Below are 23,954 nucleotides of genomic sequence, written 5' to 3' on the forward strand. Positions count from 1 at the left end.
TTTTTTTTTTTTTTTCTTTTTTTTTTTTTTTTTTTTTTTTTTTTGTATAAGGCACGTGCGCTCACCAGAAAGACGGAGACAGACAGAGAAATAGAGAAATAGAAAGCGAGAAATCATTCCCCAGGAGGTATGGCCAAGTCAAAATACCTTCTCCTCCATTCTCCTCTTGGGATTTTGGACACGCACACACATGCGCCCGTGAGTTCAAACCAACGGGTCCAGGACTCGAACCACGGTCGACTACATGGGAGTTCAGCGACATAGCCATTACACTAACTATTGGCCCCTCCCTCTTCCTTTCCAATGTAAGTTAAAATACAAAAAAGTTTGTATTTCATTGCTCCCGAAGGATTATATAGCCTTCAGTTACCCCAACGACATGAAAGGACCTGTAGGACACAAGGAAGTCAACTAGTGCCTAAATGCTTTTTTTTTAAATCTGAAGCAGAAAAAGGCAATGCATTCTTTTCTTTTTAAGAATCAGTTTTGAGATAGAAAAGACTTGCATTACAAAACTTTGACTTAATTAGAAGATCAAATTCTATGAAGTTTATAGTATAAGCCATAGACTAAAAAAGAATATAAGAAGATTTTAAGAGTTAGTATTCTAGCCCCAAAGGAGATCAATACAACAGAACTGGTCGTCATAGTGATGGAGTATGTTTGAAGATTTATAGGGAGAAAAGAGTAATTCAGCAAATTATTGGCGTGGGCCAGAGAAAGAGACCCACTTTCAGACTGTCTCATTCTGGGCTTAAATCCCAGTTGAGTTTAGAGGCGATCTCCAAGCAGAAGAAATCAGTATCTTGCTTCCTAAAGTAAGGCCTAGAATGAGCCAAACATGGGAGTCAACTGCATAGAAACACTGTATTAAAGAAGTCACTGAACGGATGGGGCCCCTCTTAATTCTTCCCAAAGGTCAGAAAAAGAACAGTGCCTCTGATTTTCACCTATTTTTAACAGTGTATACAGATAGATAAGCTCTTAGAAACAAGAAATAGAAAGCACACACACGCTAAAAGAAAACGGTATTTCAGGAAGAAGAAGATGATCCGTAACATCAAATACTGTAGAGAAAAATTAAGGACTTAGAATCTCTTTCATATGCAGAAGGAGTGGGCAGTGGATAACTTTAGCCAGTATTAGGTCATCAGGAAAGTCATGACCATTTTTCTATGCAAAAACCTAATAAATTCCATGGAATGGCTGGAGTGGAATCTAAATCATAGCTGGGTGAGGCATGTCTGGGAGGGAAGTAATTGACACAACAAACATTGACAATTTAAGAAGTTTGGCTATCAAAGGGAAGACAAAATTAGAATAGATAAAAGGGTATGTGGGGAAGATGAAGCTTTTATTTATTCCTTTTGTCTTATTAATTTTTTTTTTGGAGAGGTTTTTGCTATAGGGCGCATGCACCCACCAGAAAGACAGAGACAGAGAGACAAAGCGAGAAATCACCCCCCCAGGGGGGAATCGCCATGCCACAATCCCTTCTTCTCCATATTTCTCTCAGGAACTTGGGCATGCACACACACGTGCCCAGCATGAGTTTAAGCCTCCAGGTCCAACTCCAACCGGGTCCAACTCCAACTGGGTCGACAACACAGGAGTCCAGCGATACAGCCATTATGCCATCTGCTGGCCCCACTTCTTGTCTTACTTTTGAATGAGAGTGACTGGAGCCCTGTACACTCTGATGAAAAGGATCTTAACCATCTATGGCTGGTGCTGAATGAGGTAAGGGGTGGGAGGAAGATGGCAAACATCGAGACAGGCTAGGTTGCTCTACACACCAAGGAATGAGGGAAGACAGGCAGGAGCAAGAAGATGAGAGGAACTGGTATGGCAGCAGGGGAGGAAGCAGAGAAGGGCAGAAGAGACTATATTGGTAGCTGCCAAGAGGAGTCAGGATTTGGGAAAAAAGATAAGTAAAGATGATTTTTATGTGTACTGAAATTAGTTTCCCTCTTGGTCTCAGTTGACTCCTCAAGAAACTTTTAGTAAGGACCCCCACCGCCTTCCAAGGCTTCCTGGAGTCAAACCGAACTCACTGTGTTGAACTGTCCTCAAGCGGTAGGTTTTATTCAGGTTATACAGGTAACAGATTTGGTGGCAGAAAGTTGAAATCTTGCACAAGTGAGGTTGCCTGCTGAAGGGAGGGGAAGTGGTTTGGTCAAGTATTGGAGGTGGTAGAAAAAGTCTTCCCAATAGATGTTGGGGAAAATGGGAGGAGCATCTTAGGAAAACTGTGTATAAGAATCACTGAGCTATACTGGAGGACTCGCTGAGTTTGGAGGTCATACATTTACCATAGCATCAATGTGGACAATGGTGTGATTTTCTCAGGCAGTGCTTAGCAGCCTGGTTGGAGGCAAGTGAAAGCACCCAATGGGACTGACTCATCTAATTTGGCAAGGACAGGCACAGGTTTAGTTTTGTTCATTTCTAAGTATCCAATGTTATAATACTCTGATGCAGGAATCACTTAAGTATTTATAGAAAGAATGAAAAAAGATTGAATAATATTAACAAGAGGGTGATCGAAATAATAGACCATTCAAACAAAACGGGGAAGAAAGTGAAGACAAGAGGAACCTAAAAGAAGAAAATGAAAGGGAGCCAAAGCTTCCTAGGACATTCCTTAGGTCTACCCAGTTGCACAAGCAGCATCATATACTCAAGAAACAACTTCGTTGAGTCTTAAGCGCCCCCTGGTGGCCGCTCCAAGGACCTATTAGGTTCAATATTTCCCCTCCAGAGCAACATGCACACTCACATGTTCCTCTTTTCTAAATTCCGAACTCTTTTAATTTCCCTATAGGGAAGCTCCTCGCTCATTCTTTAAATGTGCTCTTTCTCTTCTCTCTTTTAACTTCTACCCCAGATACCTTGGCTGTCGCTCTCTCTACTCCCCTTTTCTCTCATTCTCATCCCCTTTCCTTTTTCAAAGTGTAGAAACAATCCTCCTAATCATGGCAGATACTGTTAAAGGTAGACTCCATAATGTGCCTGGAATAAGGACAAGGACGTCCTGATATTCTGAATTAAAGAAATCAAAATCTCTTTAAGTTATGATGGTGGTCATACATTTTAAAATAATCAAGGATATTTGTAATTTGTCAGTTAATCTGCACTTCCCAAGTACTAGGACCCAATTTTTCTGTTGTTGAGATTTTTGCAATAGGGTGCATGTGCTCACCAGAAAGACAGAGAGACAGAAAGCGAGAAATCACCCCCCAAGGGGATGGCCACGCTGCAATCCCTTCTCCTCCGTTCTCCTTATGAGATTTTTGGGCACACAAGCACACGTGCCTGGCATGAGTTTTAAGTGGCCGGGTCCGGACTCCAACCATGATCGACCACGTAGGAGTCCAGCAATGTAACCATTACACCATCTGCTGGTCCCCATCCAATACATTTTCTATCCTGATAGTTATTCCTTATATTTCAATTATTAATATTAAAAGTATTTTCTATTTTTTTTCTTGTAAATGTATGTGATTTCTACTATAGGATGGGCTGAAAAGTGGCCTACAGATTGTTCTGTAAAGCACTTGCAAATAAACTTTTCGACCATAACCTGCCAATTGAGGTGGGGGATTGATACAATTTTGATTCGTACTTGAGTTTCCTTAAAAATATCACAACATGTTATTTAGGGAATAACAGTTGCCAAACTTTCTGACAACTCATAATGAGTGGTTAAGTTTCGAAAGGTCAACCGGCCATCTTCTGGCTCCCATTTCCTCCTGAAAACTAAGCTATTTTGAGAATTTTCATTCCTCATGCTTTTTTTCCCCCCAACCCTGACACTATTTGTATCTCCTCAGTGGCATTTTTTAACTCAGGAAAATTTAAATAAGCTCCAAGATTGCAGAAGAGCCTTATTATTTGATGACTGTGGAGCTTGTCTGGGAAAAACTCCAAACATAGATTTGCCATTTTAAGCAATTCCTTTGAATTCTCACTCCATTGTCAACAATAGCCTTGCATTATCAGTTTATTATTGATTTTTTTCCCTTTTCCCTTTATATAAGTTAACAAGAGCACTCCAACTTCTCTTTTTCCATGTTTTCTCAGTTTCTAAGTCTCTGGAAGGCTGCATTATTTTAGTGCTTTGATTTGTGCAGAACACACATGGCACATATATGCACACATAAGTCAAACCTCCCCATTTGCATAAATCCTGTCTTCTCCCTTCTCATCACAACCCTTCTTTACACCCTTCTTCACTCAAACTTAATACAATCTGCTGTCATATTCTGTCCTTCTCCTCTTTGAAACATAGTTCGGATTCCTCTCTTTCTCATTTCCTCTTGCGTCATGTCTTCTCAGGTCTTGTTTTTGTCGAAGGTACCCTCATACCGTCTTAGCCAGCTTTCTTGCCACTCTGCCTCATTCCACTACACACTTCACCCACGCAGCAAATTATACTGCTGCTACCCTCGAGGGCAGGAAGGCACCTCCGTGCACCGGGCACGTCTTCCCTGCACTCCTCCCAACCCTGCAGAGCGAGTGCTACATTCTTCATTTCACAAATGAAGAAACTGGCTCTCCCAAGGGTTAAGTGTTTTGTCCCAAATCACCTAATTTGCCAGTGTCCCAATCACTGACCCTCAAATCTAAAGAGGGAGAGTGGTCTGTGTTGTAACAGAAGCCACCTGGGTTGGGGCTCCAACCGTAATCGGCCATGGGTATCCAGAGCCTTAACAGCCATGCCACCTGTGGGCCACCAGTGGTTGGTTTTTAAGAGACAGGATTTATAAGAGAGAAGTATTAAAGTCAAGTGTCTGCCCTCGAGGAGCTTTTACTTCATTTAGGGTAGGACATGCCAGATACCTAGTAAGGGCTAACTAAATACTTGTTCAAGCTGGGACCAGGGAGGAAGGCCAGCCTTTTCTGCTCTTTCAGTTCAGCTTGCTGCTAATTGTGCTGGTTTAGTCAGGATGCTTCTTAATATAAAATGCTCTTTCTGACACCTCCTTCTGACCCAGTCCCAAAGAATATCAGAACAATACACTCCTACAGAAAATGGCATTGAGATTACTGGGCTGCCTTCCAACCTGAAAGCAAATTTATTTTTTCCTAACTACGAGATAATTATTGCTGGATATTACTATGGGGTTTTTCCATATGTCCTTCAGTTAGGACAGTGATGACCCAATGCCACCCTTTAATGTACTCTGATTGCCTGCCAGCTTACCTCATTCTACAGCTTTGCCTTTGGTTTTTTCATTTTAATAGTCATTCAAACTTTCCATTGCCTAATCAATACCTCATTTGGCCATTGCTTCTGTTGATGACACTCTTCCACAAAGACTCCTTGGAAAGGGTCCTTTTTGCTCGCAGTGGGCTCATTTAAAGCAAGTTCTTGCTACGTTCATCATTTTGGCAAACAAGGACAAGTTCAAGGAAATTAGAGGCCAAACTTGACAGAGCACTGGGTGCAGCTGCTGGCCCAGCTGTGCAATGATTCTCAACTGGTCCATTACCTCCAAAACTCAACTATTCAGCACAGCTTCCCTAGTCCAGCACTCCTGTCGGTCTAATATATTTGGCAACAGCCATTATTTCTGAAATGAATGCTCATGTGTATTTATAGCAAATCACATGCCTGCTCTATCAACAATTAAAGAGATTAGGATTCAGCAAACATACTCCTCTAATTAGGACAAGATGGAAGACATGGTAGATAGTAGGCTGCAGTCTGGTCCAGGTTTATTCTTTCCTAACAAGTCTGCCATACTGAATTTCACCAGACTCCCAGTCTTTAAGGACTGTTGCTCCCACTAGAACAGTCACTTCCTGTGTCTGTCCCATGGAATTTGCGGTCAGGGCATTGTGTTTGCAGTTGGCACTTCAAATTTCCCCTCCCTACCTCCCTCCAATCACACAGCAGGCTCGAAGGGCTGTATAAGGCTTGTTTTGAAATACCATGTGGCTAGCATCCTGTGGACACTAATGTCATTCTGTCACACTCTCCCCTGGAGGCTTGGTGTATGTTATATGCTCACATCTAAGTAGTTTCTCCTCTGAACAAAAGCCCGATCTCTGTGTCTGGGCCATAAATTCCATCTTGCCACGCTCTTGCCCATGCATTATTAAAGCAATCTTCTCGGTGAGCCGGCATAAGAATTTCCCTCGGAGTAACAATCAGCAGGCGTTTTCCGCACTGTTCTAACGGGAAATGTAGGCTATCTGTGAGAGTTCCACCCATTCAGAGTCTCGATAATGAAATATGATAATCTAATTTGGTTAAAATAAACTGCGAAATCAGAGATTTGAGGCAAAAACTTTAAAGATGCAATTCAGACTAGCAATCAATGTTCATTCAGTCTCTGTACCATCTCAGCTTTCTCCTCGTGCAGATGCGTAAGTGATGCTAAATTAAATAATTGACAAATTTTTAAAACTGCCGGAAATTACCATCTGTACTTAATTTTGGAATATAAAAAGGTCCATAGAAAACACCCTTTATGATTATTTTGTCTAATAACAGATATGAAACAATACAAACATCCCAGTCATAAAATATAATGTGTTTCAAGCAGTCTGGCTTACATATTCAAACACAGTTTTTCAAAACAAAAGATCACGGGAGGAGGAAAATGCTGGGTTACAAATACATTATTTTTTAAAAAAAAGAATAACTGAGTTATTTTTTTTTTTTTTTTTTTTTTTTAATTTAAAATCCCTAACCTTCACTTCCCTGAAAAACAAAAACAAAAACAACGAAACTCACCCACGGGCTTCCTACAGACAGTAATGACAATCATCGCTTTTCCACCTTTCTCTCCTGGATAAACACTGGGCTAAACTGTCCTCTGTCGGGAACTTTATTAGGATGATACTCCATTTATACAAAATGAAGCCTACTCCTGTAAAGAAACATGCTTGAAGCTCCCTGAAAACACAGAGAAGCGAAACAGCTCCCTATATGTGAGCACACTGGTAAATAATGGAGAAAACAAGCTGAAACTTACACCAGACACTTCTCCCAGGTCCAGCTCGGCAGTAGCCCTAAGGATACATTCTAGTTTTTTTTAATCCATGTTCTCCTCTTCTCACTGGTGGGACTACTCAGGCTCATGGTCAAGTTGCAAACAGCTTCTCCCTTAGTGATGTATGAGAGCTGGACTGATTTATCTTGTCTTTCTGCAGCATATTAGCACTAATGTTTCTGCGTATGCATCCTACCTTTCTTTAGCCGTAGCCCCGGCTTTATCATTGGTAATCTAAATTAAAGAGCCAGTGAACAGAGCAGGGTTGTTGTCCTCCACCCCTCCCTGTTTTCCATGAAACAATTGCCAGGCAGTCATTCCCGGGACAAGGATTCCACTGTTTAATCTATCGAGCCTCCCCTTCAATATCCCATTGAGACTGGAAGTCAGAGTTGCAAAAGGATAGGTCCAGCGAGACTGTCTTAGTTCAAAGGTATATTTACAATTTATGTTCGAAAGCAGGAGATGGCCTCGGGAAATACAAGCGAGAGCTGTCATTTACCAGTTTTTCAGCCCAGAATTCAGAATCGACACTGTTTACAAAAACAGAGCAACTTAATACTCCACTCCTGTCCAGAGCATAGTTTACTTTTGGGTGGCTTTTTTTTTTTTTTCCCCTGAAAAATCTATTTCTTTTCTTTCTTTTTTTAACCAATATTTGCTTTATATGTATGCATGCTCAAGTGTTTATTTTAATGAGAAAAACGAGTGCTATGACTTAGCAAGTTGCATACAAGAAGCATAAAATTCCATAAAAACTTGGAGAAATCCATCAAACAAATCATTATTAACTTTGTTGTAACCTGCTATCAACAGGAGCTGAAGCAGGTGCTCAAGTTTGGGTTCATGTGCTGTAGATTCCTGTCTTTAAAACATATTTGAAATTTTTTGATCTCCAAAAATATTTGGGTAGGAGAGACATCAGAGAGTATAGTCATACGAAAGGTTTTGTTTGTTTGTTTGATTTTTTAGAAATTTTTACTATAGGGCATGAGTATTCGCCAGAGAGACAGAGAGACAGGGAGCTGGAAGTCACCCACCAAGTGGGACGGCCACACCACAATCCCTTCTCCTCCATTCTCCTCTCAGGATTTTGGACACACCCACACACGTCCAATGTGAGTTTTAAGCCACCAGGTCCAGGATTCAAACGACAGTTGACTACATGAGGTCCAGTGATGTAACCATTAAGTCATCTGCTGGTCCTCATATCAAAGTTTTTAATCTCTTTAAAACGTTGTTATCTTAGCAGTATCCTTTTTCTTCTTTTTTTATTTTGGAGAGGTTTTTGCTATAGGGCGCGTGCACTTGCCAGACAGACAGAGAGACATAGAGAGACAGAAAGCAAGAAATCACCCCCTGGGGGGATGGCCACACCGCAATCCCTTCTCCTCCATTCTCCTCTTGGGATCTTGGGCATGCATGCACACACGTCCGGCATGAGTTTAAGCCACCTGGTCTGGGACGCAAACCGCGGTCAACTACGTGGGAGTCCAGCGACATAGCCATTATGCTAACTGCTGGTTCCAGCAGCATCCTTTTTCTTATTATTGCCAGAAAGGGCATGCACTCATGGGGGGGTGGGGTGGGGGTGGGGATGGGAGAAGGCTCTCCTCTATGGGGCGTGGTCGTGCCACAATATTTTTCCCCAATTTTTCTATCCTGTCAGAATTTGAAGCATGCATACAAATGTATATTTATGGCATGTTTTCAACTTGCCCCATCTGTGCTGGTATTCAAACCTCAGTCAGCTATTTCTGGGATCTGGCTCCCTGAACCACTGGGCCTTGGGGCCAGCCCTCAGTGTTTAGTAGCTCAGAATTACAATGATTACTGAAATAATATAGATTTGTTTTCTTGTTTTAAGCAACAAAATTCCTAAACAGCATTAAGCAGCAGGATTTGATAGAGTTTAACAAGTTTTATCTTTATTTGTGGTAAGAAAAACAGGATTGTTTTCACAATTTTAAATATGTATATGGCATTTAATCTTGTTTTTTGAAATTAATAACTTTTAACATATCCATTTCCATATAGTCCTAAAATAAAGACTTGCCAATTTTAACAGGTTTGTAATACTCAATTCCCTAATCCTTGACATTTATTTATTGCTTAGATTTTTCAATATATAAAATATGATGTCTCTTATCAGAAATGAAAGATGCATTCCAGTCCCTTGCCTCCACTCTCTTGACCCCTACCCCCCAAAAAAAAGTCAACCTCTAACTTTCCACTTTTCAACGTTTTTCAAAATTTCAGGAGGGAGAAATAATACTCATGAGAACTACTTGAGGATTATCTGAGGGATCAGTTCTTCTAGATTATATCTCTGGGTTAAACTTTAAAAATATATTTTAGTTTTTACACTCTAGAAGTGGGTTATACTGAGCTGTTGCACAAACATCCAGAGAAATTATTTAAAATTTTAAAATCTGGGCTTGTTACTCAGCCACTTAAAATTCTGTATAGCTTTCCATTGCTCTTAGGATGAAAGCCAAAATCTTCATCATAGCCTTCAAGGACTGAGTTTTATTTCACTCCGAAGATAAACCCACCTTCCCAGAACCTCCTGGCTGGGAGTCAGAACCATCAATCAATGCAGTATTGAACTCCTGCTCTCTACTGGCCAGTCGCTTATGTATGGTATCTGAGCACTGGTTTGGGGTGTTGAGAGAATTCCAATGCAAATACATAGCCCTTTGCCTTCCATTTGAAAGCAGTATCTATGAACAAGAGTTTACTATACAAATCAGCTTATGACAAAATCAATATGGAACAAACTAGACTCTGAAACACAACGTGAAGATAAAATCAAGGGGTAAGAGAAATAAGATGAAATTAATCATTTGATAAAGGTTCGTTCAAACTGGCTTAGGCTAAAGGGGAAAAAAAAAAAGAGCAATGATTGAGAAGCAGAAACTTTAACACAAGTATTGCTCATGTTTGCTCCTATAGTTATGTTTCCAAGGTCTATGGCTCACATCAACACTACACTTTTAAAAATTCAACTATTTATTCTATAACTGGTTTTAAGTCTCTTCAATAAATAACTGTACTCAGTCATTATATTACTATTGTTATACTTTCCTCCAAAGTCTTTGTTATGTCAGTCATTGAAAGAGCTATATTATAAACTTCACCAGTAAGATGGTTCAAGGAGTCCAGCATAACAGGACCCTGAAATGTGAGGTTTTTCATAACAAGACCAGCTTTTAAGTTAACCAAGAGCAACACGATCCTTTAAAGCAATTTGTATATAAAACAGTGTCAACACCCAGAGACATATGAAGTAGCCATTGAATAATGAGGTCTTGGGACAAGCCTGGTACATAAGGCACCGACACCATAAGGCCTCACAAGTCCCAGAACATTTCCTATATTTCTGTCCATTATTCCCAACATTCGCACCATTAAAACTTCCCCTTGGAAGAAAATCCTAAGACTCTGGAGCCAAAATGGGATTAAGTCATAACTCTGCCAGTTATCAGATGCATGACCTTGGATAAGTTACTTAAATTCACTCTGTGTGTGTGTGTGTGTGTGTGTGTGTGTGTGTGTGTTTTCGGTTCTTGCCATAGGGCATATGCACTCACCGAAAAGAGACCAAGACAGACAGAGAGAGAAAGTGAGAACCCTCCCCCCCCCCAGGGAAATGGCCATTCTGCAATCCCTTTTCTCCATTCTCCTCCCTTGATCTTGGGCATACACACACACACGTGCCCAGCATGATTTTCAAGCCACCAGGTCTGGGGCTCAAATCACGGTAAGTCATGTAGGAGTCCAAAGCCTTAACCACTACCCCACCTACTGGTGTGTGTGTGTGTGTTTGTGTGTGTTTAAAGTCACCTGTAAAGTGGGATAATAGAGTTCAGCCTCTTGTCATGAAAGTAACTCATCAGATCAACATTTTCACAGATAATATGATAAACTGGATAAAATATTTAGAAAAAATAACAATAATAAAATTATCTGAAGGCACTGGAGAGTGACTGAAGCAGAAACTAAAGGGTGGTTAACACTTAGAAGAATGGGAGTCAATGAATTACCCTTTAAAAAACAGCATTTCACTTACAGGTAGAACCCAGTCAGTTCCACAGTACAGCCAGACTTAGGGAAACTTACAATCATACTGGTAGAGGAGTAGATAGCAGAGTTCAGGGAGACAACAACAGCAGAAACATGAGGAAGAAACTTGCCAAGAGAAGATAGTCACAGAGAGAGATTGCTGCAAATTCAGTCCATACAATCTGGTCAAATAAATCTCTGACTAATCCCAACACTGTGTATGTGTGGAGTATACTCCAAACCACTCACCTCAGGAGAGAAGAGCTGAACAGAGATCTCTGCTGCTTGAGTCATCGGGAAGACCAAATTGGAATTTGAGTTTTGCCCAAATTAAGTGCCAGCAAAAACAGAAAATTAATACTCTTTAAATATATGTGATGAAATATAGAATTTCAATAATGTATCACTCACAATGTCAAAAGTACATTATAAAGTTACTAGATATGTAGAAATAGGAAAATGTAACCCATCCTCAAAAGAAAAGACAATGCCCTGAGACTAACTCTGAGATAATGCAGATATGAATATTAAAATAAGCAGACATGGATTCTAAAGCAGATATGATAAACTATGTTCAAGGGCATAGATAAATTTTAGCAGAGAAGTAGAAACTATATAAAAGAACTAAATGAAAATTCTGGAACTCAAAAATACAGTTTGTTTCTTTGTTTGTTTTTTAAGACGGATCTTTGCTATAGGGTGTGTGAGCAAGACAAAGAGAAAGAGAGTAAGAAATCAACCCCCAGGGAGATGGCCATGCCACAATACTTTCTTCTCTATTTTCATCTCAGGATTTTGGGCGTGGATCCACATGTGCCGTGCCAGCATAATTTTCATGTCACCAGGTCTGGAATTTGAATTGCAGTTGGCCGTGTGTAAATCCAGCACCTTTAACCACCATGCCACATGCCAGCTCTGTAACATAGTATCTTAAAAACATCACTGGATAGGGATCAGCAGTTGGCGTAATGGCTATGTCGCTGGACTCCCATGTAATCGACTGCAGTTCAAGTCCCGGACCTGGTGGCTTAAACTCACGCTGGGTGCATTTGCATACGTGCCTAAGATCCTAAGAGGAGAATGTAGGAGAAGGGATTGCACCGTGACTATTCCCTCCAGGGGGTAATTTCTCGCTTTCTATCTCTCTGTCTCTCTCTGTCTGTCTTGCGAGTGCATGTACCCTATAGCAAAAACTTCTCAAAAAAAAAAAAATCACTGGATAGACTTAACAGATTATAAAAATAAGAATTAAAAGTATCAGTAAACTTGAAGATAGAACAAGAGGAATTATCCAATCTGAAGAACAGAAAAATCATTTTAAAAAAATTTATGTATTTATTCCATAAGAGAGTGAGAGAAAAATCCCTAACAGTGTCTTCGTGCCATGATCGACCTCTAATCCAGGCTGTCATAATCAAAGGTGCACACAGATGCAATTGGTGCACACAGGGAGACCTCGGGATGAGAACTCAGACCTTGCCATGAAGCCTCAGCATCAGGGAACACTGTGTTATGGTTGTGCCACTATAGCTGGCCAAACTTTTTTTTTTTTTTTTAAATAAATAGAGCCACAAGGTGAAGCAAGGGACATAATAGGGTAAGGTCTAAATCCTAGAAGGCCAGGAAAGAGGCAGAAAAAAAAAACGTATTTGAAGAAATAAAGACCTAAATTTTCTAAAATGTGGTAAAAAGGAAATGGGTATTTACAAATTCAAGAATCAAAAAAACTCGAGGAAAGTTAAATAAGCAAACAAAATGAAATAAAACCCACGTCAATGCACATCATATTCGGATTGCTGATAGTTAAGATAAAAAGAGAATCTTGAAAGCAACCAGGGGGTAAGGGTGGCGCAAACAGCATGTTACATGCAGGACCAAACTCCTTCATAGAGCTGTTACATACCAACACTACTCTGTCATCAAAGTAATGGAGACTGAAAATAATAGAAAGACATCTTTGAAAGCCAACAGGGAATCAACAATTGTCAAGCTACAAATCTATATCCAGCAAAAACATTCTTAGACAAGAAAGGCTAAATGAGGACATTTTTTAGAAAAACTAAACCTATAAAATTTAATTGCCAGCAGACTTGCATTATTTGAAAGATTGAAGAATGTTGTCTAGGATGAAGGTAAATGATATCAGATGGTTATTTGATCTACAGAAAGGAATAAAGACCAATGGAAATCGTAAATATGTGAGTAATCATAAAAGTTAGAGAGAAAGATACACACACACACACACACACATTAAGGGTTCTTCAAAAGATTTGTGGAAAATGTAATTGAAGTGTTTGGGTTTTTTTATAGATGAGAAAAAAATTTGAAATCCATGCATAGTATTTTTCATAATACTCATTTTCCATGAACTTTTTGAAGACCCCTGTATAGAACATTACACCCAGTAACTGCAGAATATCCATTTTTGTCAAGAGTACATGCATGGTGCATTCATCAAGATCGGTGTTATAAATAAGTTTCAGTAAGGGGCCACATGGTGGCACAATGGTAAAACATGACACTCTGTGAGGCTGATCCACATGGGAAGGTTCTAGGTTTCTGTCCAGAGACCTCCCTGAGCACATCAGGTGCTAGAGTGCCTGTGATCCAAGGTTGGCTGGAATTGGGAGTGAACTGTGGCATCAAGATCCTGTTGGGGTATTCTCTATTTCTCTTTCTCTCTTTCTCTGTTTCTCTCCCTTAGGGGAGAACTAAAATAAACAAACTTTTTTATTAATTTATTTTTTAATTTTTTATATACATTCAATCACATTGTTTAGCTTACAAAGTGAACACTTCAATATGTGAACATTTCTCCCCAGTCCAGTTGATCAAAATATCTTCAACTGATAACACCACATTTCCCCATCCCGTCAATGCTCTGCCTCCATATCCCTCCTCCAAATGTCCTTCCCTAGGCTCCACTCCTCCACACACACCATATCTGGCATTCACACCCATCTCTTGTGTTTGTATATCCTTTAGTCAATCAGTTTCAGTCTTGGAATGCAGACATTTGGTACATATTAAATGGGGACATACAATGTCTCTCCTTCATAGCCTGGTTTGCTTCACTCGGCAGTAAATCTTCCATATTCTTCCTCTTTCTGTCAAAGGCCAGGGTTTTGTTGGGTTTTTTTTATGGCTGAATAGTATTCTATAGAGTATATGTGCCACAGTTTTTCAATCCATTCACCCATACAGGGGCATTTGGGTTGGTTCCGTGTCTTAGTAATCGTTAATAGTGCCGCAATAAACATCGATGTGCAAGCACTTTTCCAATGAAGAATTCCTCTTGGGTAGACACCAAGGAGTGGGATTGCTGGATCATATGGTAGTTCTATTTGTAGATTTTTGAGGAATCTCCATATTGTTCTCCACAATGGCTGGACCAATTTACATTCCCACCAGCAGTGTGAAAGAGTTCCCCTTTCACCACACCCCACCAACAGTTATCATTTTTTGTTTTTTTAATCTTAGACATTCTGGGTGGGGTTAGGTGGTACCTCATTGTTGTTTTGATCTGCATTTCCCTTATGATGAGGGATGTTGAGCATTATTTCATATGCCTTTTGGCTATTTGTATGTCATCTTTAGAGAGTGTTTTTTTCAACTCCTTCTCCCATCTTTTAATAGAGTTGATCACCTTTTTAAAAGATGTCTCAATAAAGTTCAAAAGACTGAAATCCTACAAAATGTGTGAATCCTACAAAACATTTTTTTACCATAATTCAACAAAAGAAAAAGGCAGTACCAATAAGATATATAGAAAACCCAAAATATTTGGAAGTTGACAACATATTTCTAAAAAATTCAGAGGGCAGGGACCAGGGTTACAGATGCGAGAGCCCATGTGACCAAATGTGTGGGTGAAGCCCCAGACCCAGTAACTTGAGAAACATTTGGGGCACATGTGTGTGCGCGCGCATGCCCAAAATCGCAAGAGGAGAATGGAGAAGGGACTGCAGCGTGGGCATCCCCCCTGGGGGGGGGGGGTGATTTCTTGCTTCTGTCTCTATGTCTCTGTCTTTCTGGAGGGTGCATGCACCCTATAGCAAAAAACTCTCAAAAAAAAAAAATCACAGGGCAAAGAAGAAATCACAGGAGAAATATGAAAAAAATGAAAATGCCACATATCAAAATTTGCAGAACAAAGTTAAAGTAGTGCTTAGAAGAAATGTACAAGCTTTAAATGCACATAGTAGAAGAGAAAAAAGTATAAAAGAATGACTCAAGTTTCCATCTTTAGAAGCCAGGGGAAAAAAAAGAAAATTAAATCATTAAATCCAAAGGAAGAAGTAGGAAAGCAATAATAATTTTCAAAAGAGCAGAAATCAATGAAATAGAAAACCAATAGAAAAAAATTAAGGGAACCAGCAGTTAGTGTAATGGCTATGTCACTGGACTCCCACGTAGTTGACCGCGGTTCACGTCCCGGACCCGGTGGCTTAAAACTCACACCGGGCGCGTGTGCGTGCATGCCCAAGATCCCGAGAGGAGAATGGAGGAGAAGGGATTGCAGCGTGACCATCCCTCCTGGGGGGTGATTTCTCGCTTTCTGTCTCTATGTCTCTCTCTGTCTGTCTGGCGAGCACACGCGCCCTATAGTGAAAATCTCTCCAAAAAAAAAAAAATTAAGAAAACCAACAATTAAAGATCAACGAAATTGTTAAAATCAGCTAGGCTGATCAAGGGGAAAAAAAAGAGGAAATACAAATTACTAGTATCAAGAATAAAAAAGGATATGTCTCCAGATATCCTATTACATTGCAAGGATAATTAGTAGCTATAATAAACAGCTTTATGTCAATAAATCTAGAAGTTTACATGGACAGATAGTTTGAAGAGTACTATTTACCAAAATTAACAAAGATAAGATTAAGAATCTTAATAGCTTTGTACCTATTAAAGAAATTTAATATATTATCAAATCCTTCCCATATGGTTTCATTCTATCTGACATTTGGGGAAAAATTATACCAATCTTACACGACTTTTTAAGGAAATAGAGAAGAATGGAACACTCCTCAACTCATTTTGTAAAGCCAGCATAATCCTGATAAATCTGACAAAGACACTATAAGAAAAGAAAGTGACAGGTCAACATCTTTTAGAACAATATTAGGAAACCAAAGCTAGCAAAAGGCAGACAAAATCAATGATAGTTTAAAAGGGTAGAAAAGAAGAAATAAGACTCCCATTATTTGAAGATGATATTATTGCACATATAGAAAAATGTAAACTAAAACAAAATGATGATAATACCTATTTCATCTAGACATTTTAAGGATTAAATAAATGTCAGTCTGAAACATGTTTAGAATTGGGCCTGACACAAAGTAAGCACTATGTAAGTTTTAAGTTAAAAAAAAAAAAAAAACTTAAAAAAAATACATCCTATTATAAAATATGTTAAGGGTAGATAATTAGTATAGATTTATTCGTCAAAATAATGAGAGAATGCTAATTTAAGGAATAAAGTTGTCATTCCAGGACTCAGGTTATAAAAAAAGTTCCAGGAAAGTAATCCTAAAATGCTTAGAACAGAAGTCCTCACTGACATTGCTAAATACAAAAACGAAATGTTTTACAATGTGACACTGTACTGTCTACATTGTTACTGCTTTTATGGATTATCCAATATATCTATATACAAACAAATCCACGTGCTGCTTTTAATGAGTACATACCTTGCTGTAATCTATAAGTACTCATGGCAAAATAACCATGCAAGATGTTTAGGTAAAAGGATTATTTAGGGACCAGCAGAGTAATGGTTACATCGCTGGACTCCCACATAGTCAACCGCGGTTTGGGTCCCAGACTTGGCAGCTTAAAACTCACATATCTGTGTGTGCCCAAAATCCTGTGAGGACAATGAAGGAGAAAGGATTGCAGCATGGCCATCCCCACTGGGGGGTGATTCCTCACCTTCTGTCTTCTCCCTCTGTCTCTCCGGCAAGCACATGCACCCTAAGGCAAAAACCTCCCCCTAAAATTGGTCCACAAGAAAAAAAAAAAAAAAAAAAAAAAAAACCTCTCTCTTAAAAAAAATTGTTTAAATCATTGTTTTTAAAGTATAAATTCAATTTCTTAAAATGTTATTTATTTAATTTTATCATTTTTAAATTTATCTTTTTACTTTTTAAAAATTTATTTATATTTACTTTTATTCACTGAACATAATTACAGTATATAAAACGCAATTTCCCATCCAGAATACACTGTATAATGGCTTAATCATACATGTTATCATCAACAAATAATTTTCCATTTCTTGTTTCTTTTTTCCCCCTATTCCTCACCCTCAGCCATTTCCCACCCTCCTCCCTCCTGTCTCTGATATCTACAGTTACTTTCCATTCCTTTTTTCTTTCCTACATTTTACTGATTCACCAAATATCTTAATTAAACTAACTACTTTCAAAAACAAGTTCAGCTGATATATAGGTGTCTGGGAACACAGGTCTGACTTTAGGTATGAAACTCTGTGAGTAGAATGGGTACACTATAAAGTATCACCTGGCTGAGGCTATATAGCTTACTGTGGTCATTAAACAGGTATTTTTGGGGGCCGGCAGATGGCCTGGTGGTTAAGGGCGCTGGACTCCCACATGGTTGACCACAGTTCGAGTCCCGGACCTGGTGGCTTGCTTTCTCGCTTTCTCTCTCTCCTTACTCTTTCTCTCTCTAGTCAAATTAAAAATAAATAAATAAAGTTAAATTTAAAAAAAAAAAGTTCATTTAAGAAAAACAGGTATTTTTAAATATATTTTTAATTTCAAGAAAGGCAGTTTTAGCTTTAATAAGTCAAAATCAAAAAATGTTAAGAGTACTTTGCTTCAGGCTTAAAGCCAAGAAACAGGTTAGGATTCTGCTCAAACAGTAGGTACAGGAACCTATTGGCAGCTCAAGAGAAGACAAAAATCCCCAAATCTGGAAAACAAAGCATAGAATAAAATCAATAATGTTGTAGTCAGAATTCATAAAATTCTATTTAACCAGTTCAGTCACACGTACTTAACCTATCTTCTGTTGTGGTCCGATCTTTCTGTTTAAGTTCTGGAAGATAATATCCATCTCCGGATTTGTCCCTACCATTAAGTTGACCATTTTATTAGTTGCTGTTGAACTCTTATTTCTGTGTGTCTATATTTAATTTTCCTGACATAGCACTCCCTTCAGAACTTCTTGGAGAGCTGGTCTGGTGCTGGTAAATTCTTTCAGGCTTTGTTTATCTGAGAATGTTCTTGCCTTTCCTTCCCATATGAAGAATAATCTTGCCAGGATAGTATTCTTGGTTGAAATTGTTTTTTTCTCAACAATTTGAATATATTTTCCCATTCTTTCCTTGCTCACATAGTTCCTGATGAGAGGTCTGCTGTTAGCCTGATGAGACATCCTTTGTAGGTAACTTGATGTTTCTTTTTTGCCAATCTTAGTATCTTGTCTTTGCCTGGTTTTAGTCAGTCATTTGCTATAGGGCTTTTGTGCTTACCAGAGAAAGAGAGAGGAGAGAAAGTAAGCCAACAGGTCCAGGACTCCAGCTGTGTTCAACCCTGTGGGAGTCCAGTGCCTTAACCACCAGGCCGTTGGCTAGTCAAGTATAATTCAACTTATAAGACCACAAAAAAATGCATATATGATAATTATATTGACATGTGCATAGAAAAATGTCTGGAGGTATAACAAATAAAAGTGTTAACGGCAAATAGCTCTGGATAGTGGCAGTAGAGAGAACTTTATTTTTTTTACTTGATATCTTTTGTACGTTGTTTGAATTTGTATAATATTAATACTTTACTTTATAATTAAAGAACCCATTACTGATGTTAAAAATATACCAACCTTTGAAAGTGACAATGCTTTTAGTATTTTTCTTTTCCTAGTCAAATGAGATCGCAATAATTCTTCCTTAGTATGTATGTGGGTTTTTAAAGAACCATTTATTTAATTTTATTTACTTATTCATTTATTTTAATTTGACCAGAGAGATACACACATGGTTGGAGGGGGAGTGTGAAAGCAAGCCACCAGGCCCCAGATCTGAACCATGGTCAGCCATGTGGGAGTCCAGTGCCTCAAACACCACACCACCTACTGGCCCCATCCTTTGTGTTCTTTAAACAGAGTAGTTTTATTTTAGATATCAAGACCATATTCCAGACGCTTCGAGATCCTTCCCAGCATCCTACCCTCCTAAGTAGGGAAATCAAAGAGAATATAGGTCAGGTCAAACAAAAGGTCCAGCCCATCATCGGTTACCTGGACTTATCAGAACGAGAGCTCTAATAAGGCAAAGGGCTCGGTTCCCCTGGGAGCCCATCTGCTTAGCTCTAAATCATGCCTCTGATTGCACCATGACTCCAGCTCTCCCTAACTCTGAGCTCTGGATGCATGGAGACCAGTAGAGAGACACCTGGATCAGAGACAATCCGGAACCACAGAATTTTGGTTAGAATGACCTCAGATAATGTCTAATTAATCTGCAATCACTTTCCAGGTAAGGAAACAGGTCCAGAAAAGTAAAGCAACTTCCCCAAGATCACAGTTACTAAGTGATAAAAGCAGGTGTCTTGAGCCTCAGGATAGTATATTTTCCATGAGGACTGAGACAAGATGGAAAAGGACACAATTCTGTTAGTGCCTGGACAGGGGCTGCACCTCCATGTACTAAGGAAATGCATCAGGACACAGGCCCAAAAGACGTGGAAGGGAGCAATCGCTTCCTGCCTTTACCATAGATTCCAAACTGTAGTGCAATTATCAAAATCAGACTCTCTAATTCTTTTACTTTCATTATTAGCATTCCTTAAGACGCATAGGGACCATCAGTTAGCGTAATGGCTATGTCGCTGGGCTCCCATGTAGTTGACCGTAGTTCGCATCCTGAACACAGTGGCTTAAAACTCACGCTGGGCACATGTGCGTGCATGCATGCCCAAGATTCCAAGAAGAGAATGGAGGAGAAGGGATTGCGGCATGGCCATCCCCCCTGGGGGGTGATTTCTCGCTTTCTGTCTCTCTGTCTCTCTCTGTCTGTCTGGTGAGAGCACGTCCCCTATAGCAAAAACCTCTCAAAAAAAAAAAAAGATGCATATATACTTTCTATATAAATAATCTCTTAGTATGAAGAGAGAATTCTCCCTGTTTGAGAAAGTCCTTCTGGCCACATCATTCAGAGATACTTTCAGTGTTTACTTTCAGTATGTAACACTAACACAGGGTTCTGATGAGAGAGTTTTCCTCATTTTGGCCATAGACAATAGGAAAGCTGCCATGGATTCTATCATGTTCAACCATATTGGTTTTTGTCTTTTTGTTTTAGATTTTTGCCATAGGTGCATGCACTAGCCAGAGAGAGACAGAGGGAGACTGAGAGAGAGAAAGTGAGAAATACCCCCCGCAAGGGGGGGTGGTCATGTCATTGTCCCTTCCCCTCCACTCTCCCTTCAGGATTTTGGGAATGCACACACTGGCAAACACCCTGGTGGTGCTTTCTCACTTTCTCTTCCCATGCACTGGCCAGAGACAGAGACAGGGGAAATTTAGAAATAAATAAATAAATAAATAAATCATTCAGAATTAATAAAATTGTTACCTTTTGTGAAAATCACTTTTTGTTTTTTTTTCTAATTCAGACAAACCTTTCAACTAATTGTTGCAAGCTCTTCTTACACATTAGAGATGTGACTCGATTACCCACACTCTCAAGTTCTTGGGAAGGAATCTCGGGGTTATAGAGAGGCAATCTTGCATCCATAGAAGCTAAAGGGGCAGGTGCCAGGGTCTGGCTGGACGTGACTGCTGCTCACACTGAGTGTATCGTAAGCCCTCTCCCCCAGACACTCCTCTGCTAGTGATTTTCCCAACGCCAAAATTTTTTTTTTAAAACTTTGATCTTTTATGAAAACTCGGTAGGATGATAAAAGACCTTCCAGCTGAACAAACAGACCAGGGCGGAAAGACCATCCCTTTAGCATTTGCCCTGACTCCACCCCCGTGTTTCATTAAAGTGGTGTTCAAAATATGCAAATGACACAGTAATACTCTGAACAAACGAATTATGTGAGCCTCTGTAGGCAATTTACTCAAGGTAATTAAGAATGCTAAATCAAATAAATTATTGCTTTAAATGGCAAGTAAGTTTTAATTAAACTTGATTTCTATACTAAAAATGAAACTACTAACTCAACAGAAGGGATCTAGGGTGAATTATAAGGCTAAGCATCAAGAAGCAGAAAAACAAAAAAAGAATGTACACGCTGACTTTTGTTTCGGAAGATCAGGACCAGGTGTCACGCATTTTCACTGGACTCTAGCTCAGAGACGTCCTCTACACATGACTTTAGGATGGACAGCACACACATGGTGTGTCTCGAGCATGAGTATCTTTTAAATAAAGACGCTGACCAATAAATGGAATCAACCCAAACCCAAGGTAACTGCATTCCAATTAGCAGCCCAATCTTTTTTTTTTTAAGTGGTTTTTGCTATAGGGCGTGTGTGCTCACCAGAAAGACAGAGAGACAGAAAGTGAGAAATCACCCCTTACAGGGGACTGCCACGCTGCAATCCTTTCTCCTCTCAGGATCTTGGGCACACACATACACGTGCCCAGCGTGAGTTTAAGCCACCAGGTCCGGGACTCAAACCGCGGTCAACTACATGGGAGTCCAGCGACACAGCCATTACGCTAACTGCTGGTCCCGAGCATCCCAATCTTTATCTACCGCTAAGAATGGGAACCAGCAGGTGGTAGTCCACTCTGGGGATTAACAATTCTTATAGGAATGAAGGGGCATGAAACCAATATCAGAATATCTGCAGTGGTTTGAGGACCACCACCCATAAAATAAATGTGTACGACAGACCACACCAATTAGCCCCAGTCGATAACCAAGAAAATAAACATGTCCATGGAGAAAGAAGAATCTCCCAAAGTAGACAAAGCTAAAGCATCACACATACGGGTTTAGTTCTATAGAAAAACATAATCTTAAAATTGCTAGTCTATTTTTTTGAAGTCTCAAGTCATCTCTGAGTCTAGACATACCCATGCATCTTTCCTTTTTAATTTTTTGGCCCAGTAATTTACTAGGACTCTGATTAGACCCCAGCCACCAAGCACCAGCAATCAATAAAGCCCTCAAAGAACCACCTGCTTTCTTCTCCACATGAAGCACCTTGCCTGGTTTAGCCTCTGGAGTATTCTTGCTTCCACCTCCAGCATCCCACAGGAATACACGCGAGGTGTCCGGTCCTCTTCACTCCTGGCTTTCTGGTCAGGCAAGATGACATCAGGCAGAAGTTGAGGAGGCTGATGGCACAAGCCAGGGAGGTGGCAGGTCAGAGCAGGGAGGGGCCTGAGCCCAGGAGGGAAAAGCCATTCTAAGTCACTTCTTCTGGCAGCTGGGCCCAGTCACCCTGCCATGCAAGACCATTTTCACATTGTTTCCAAAAATAGCCTGTCCTCAGAGTGACTCTAGGAGCACTATTAAGATGCTAATGACAGGGGTGCAGTTTGTGTCCAGCCTGTTTTCCAAGGAGCACAGAGAACTTCAGACTGCTGTTCCTTCTGCACTCACACCTTCACTCTAAAGAGGCAACCTTGAAACTGCTTATGCTGAAACTAGAGAGGAAGACTAAGCATGTCTGGAAACTCAGAAAGAGCCTGTGTGGCCCCAGTTCTGTTTCCTCCTGAACCTTGCCAGAATGGAATTCATTCAACCATTCATTCATCAAATGACCTGCGGGGACCTGTACATGCCTGATACTGTATATGAGGTCTTCAAAAAGCTCATTTAAAATGCATATTTAAAAAAAAACTATGCACATGTTTCATAATTTTTGCACCAAAATAAACTTGTATGTACTTTCATCTGTTTTGTCTAGTAACTTGTTGAAGTCCTCTCATACTGTGCTCAGTACATAAAGAGACATCATCCTTGAATTGCTCACATTCCAGAGAAGGGAGATGCATGTACTCAATTCCAAAATAAGGTGCTGGGAACTCGGATGGAGAGGAAGCCCCTGGGAGGGCACAGGGTATCTGTGGAGGAAACAGGGAAGGGACAGAGAAACTGCCTGTGACCGAGCACCAGTCCCATGAGAACGCGTGTGCAGAGGGCTTTGTCTCCTGCATTAAAGCAGAAATCCAGGAGTGCAGGACACATTCCCCATGCCTACAACAGATCTTGGTGTGCCCCGAGGGCCCAACAAATATTTGTTGAATAAATGAATGATCTGCGAACTCAAAGTTTGCCCTGGGACGTTTTTGAACAGAATCTTAGTAGGAAAGAATCTCAGAGGTTGGAATCTAAAGTTCCAACCCTCTAGAATTTACAGACAAGAAACTTCTGCATTGGCCCCATGGCTTAGTGGTTCAGGGAGCTGGATCCCACATGGTCAACTGCATGGTTTGAATCTCAGCCCTAGAAAATAAAAAACGCACCGAGCACATATGTGTGTGTGCCCAAATCCCAACAGGATGGAGAAATGAAGAAAGGACTGCAGTGTGACCACTCCCCCTTGGGAGGGTACTTTCTTCCTCTGTCTCTATGTCTCTCTTTGGCAAGTGTAAGCACCTTCTGGCAAATTAAAAAGAAAATTATTTTAAAATGGGTGCAAGTGAATGGAAAAGTAAAATGTGGTATATCCAGTCAATGAAATACTACCCAACAATTAAAAAAAGAAAAAGTACGGACACATGGTATGTCATGAATGAACCTCAAAAACATGCACAGTTGGGGCCAGCAGGTGGCATGATGGTCGAGGCGCTGGATTCCAACATGGTCAACCACGGTTTGAATCACGGACCTGATGGCATGTTTTCTCTCTCTCTCTCTCTCTCTCTCTCTGTCTCTCTCTGCTGAGCACACATGT

At 40.0% G+C, this 23,954-nt stretch overlaps 1 protein-coding gene across 4 annotated transcripts in view; it reads right to left on the reverse strand.

The window, feature by feature from the left end:
• Nucleotides 1–23,954, reverse strand: part of RAPGEF4 (Rap guanine nucleotide exchange factor 4) — a 391,851-nt gene that overhangs the window by 232,433 nt on the left and 135,464 nt on the right. Inside the window, exon 1 of one of the 4 annotated variants that reach the window (XM_027772911.1) lies at nucleotides 6,987–7,005. The exons of the other annotated variants lie outside the window; for them this stretch is intronic. The gene's annotated coding sequence lies outside the window, so the exon portion shown is untranslated. Of the gene's footprint in view, nucleotides 1–6,986; nucleotides 7,006–23,954 lie in introns of those variants that run through there. 4 annotated transcript variants of the gene reach the window in all.

The sequence above is a fragment of the Tupaia chinensis genome, unplaced genomic scaffold (assembly GCF_000334495.1).
Source record: "Tupaia chinensis unplaced genomic scaffold, TupChi_1.0 Scaffold000314_1, whole genome shotgun sequence".
NCBI classification, from domain to species: domain Eukaryota; kingdom Metazoa; phylum Chordata; class Mammalia; order Scandentia; family Tupaiidae; genus Tupaia; species Tupaia belangeri.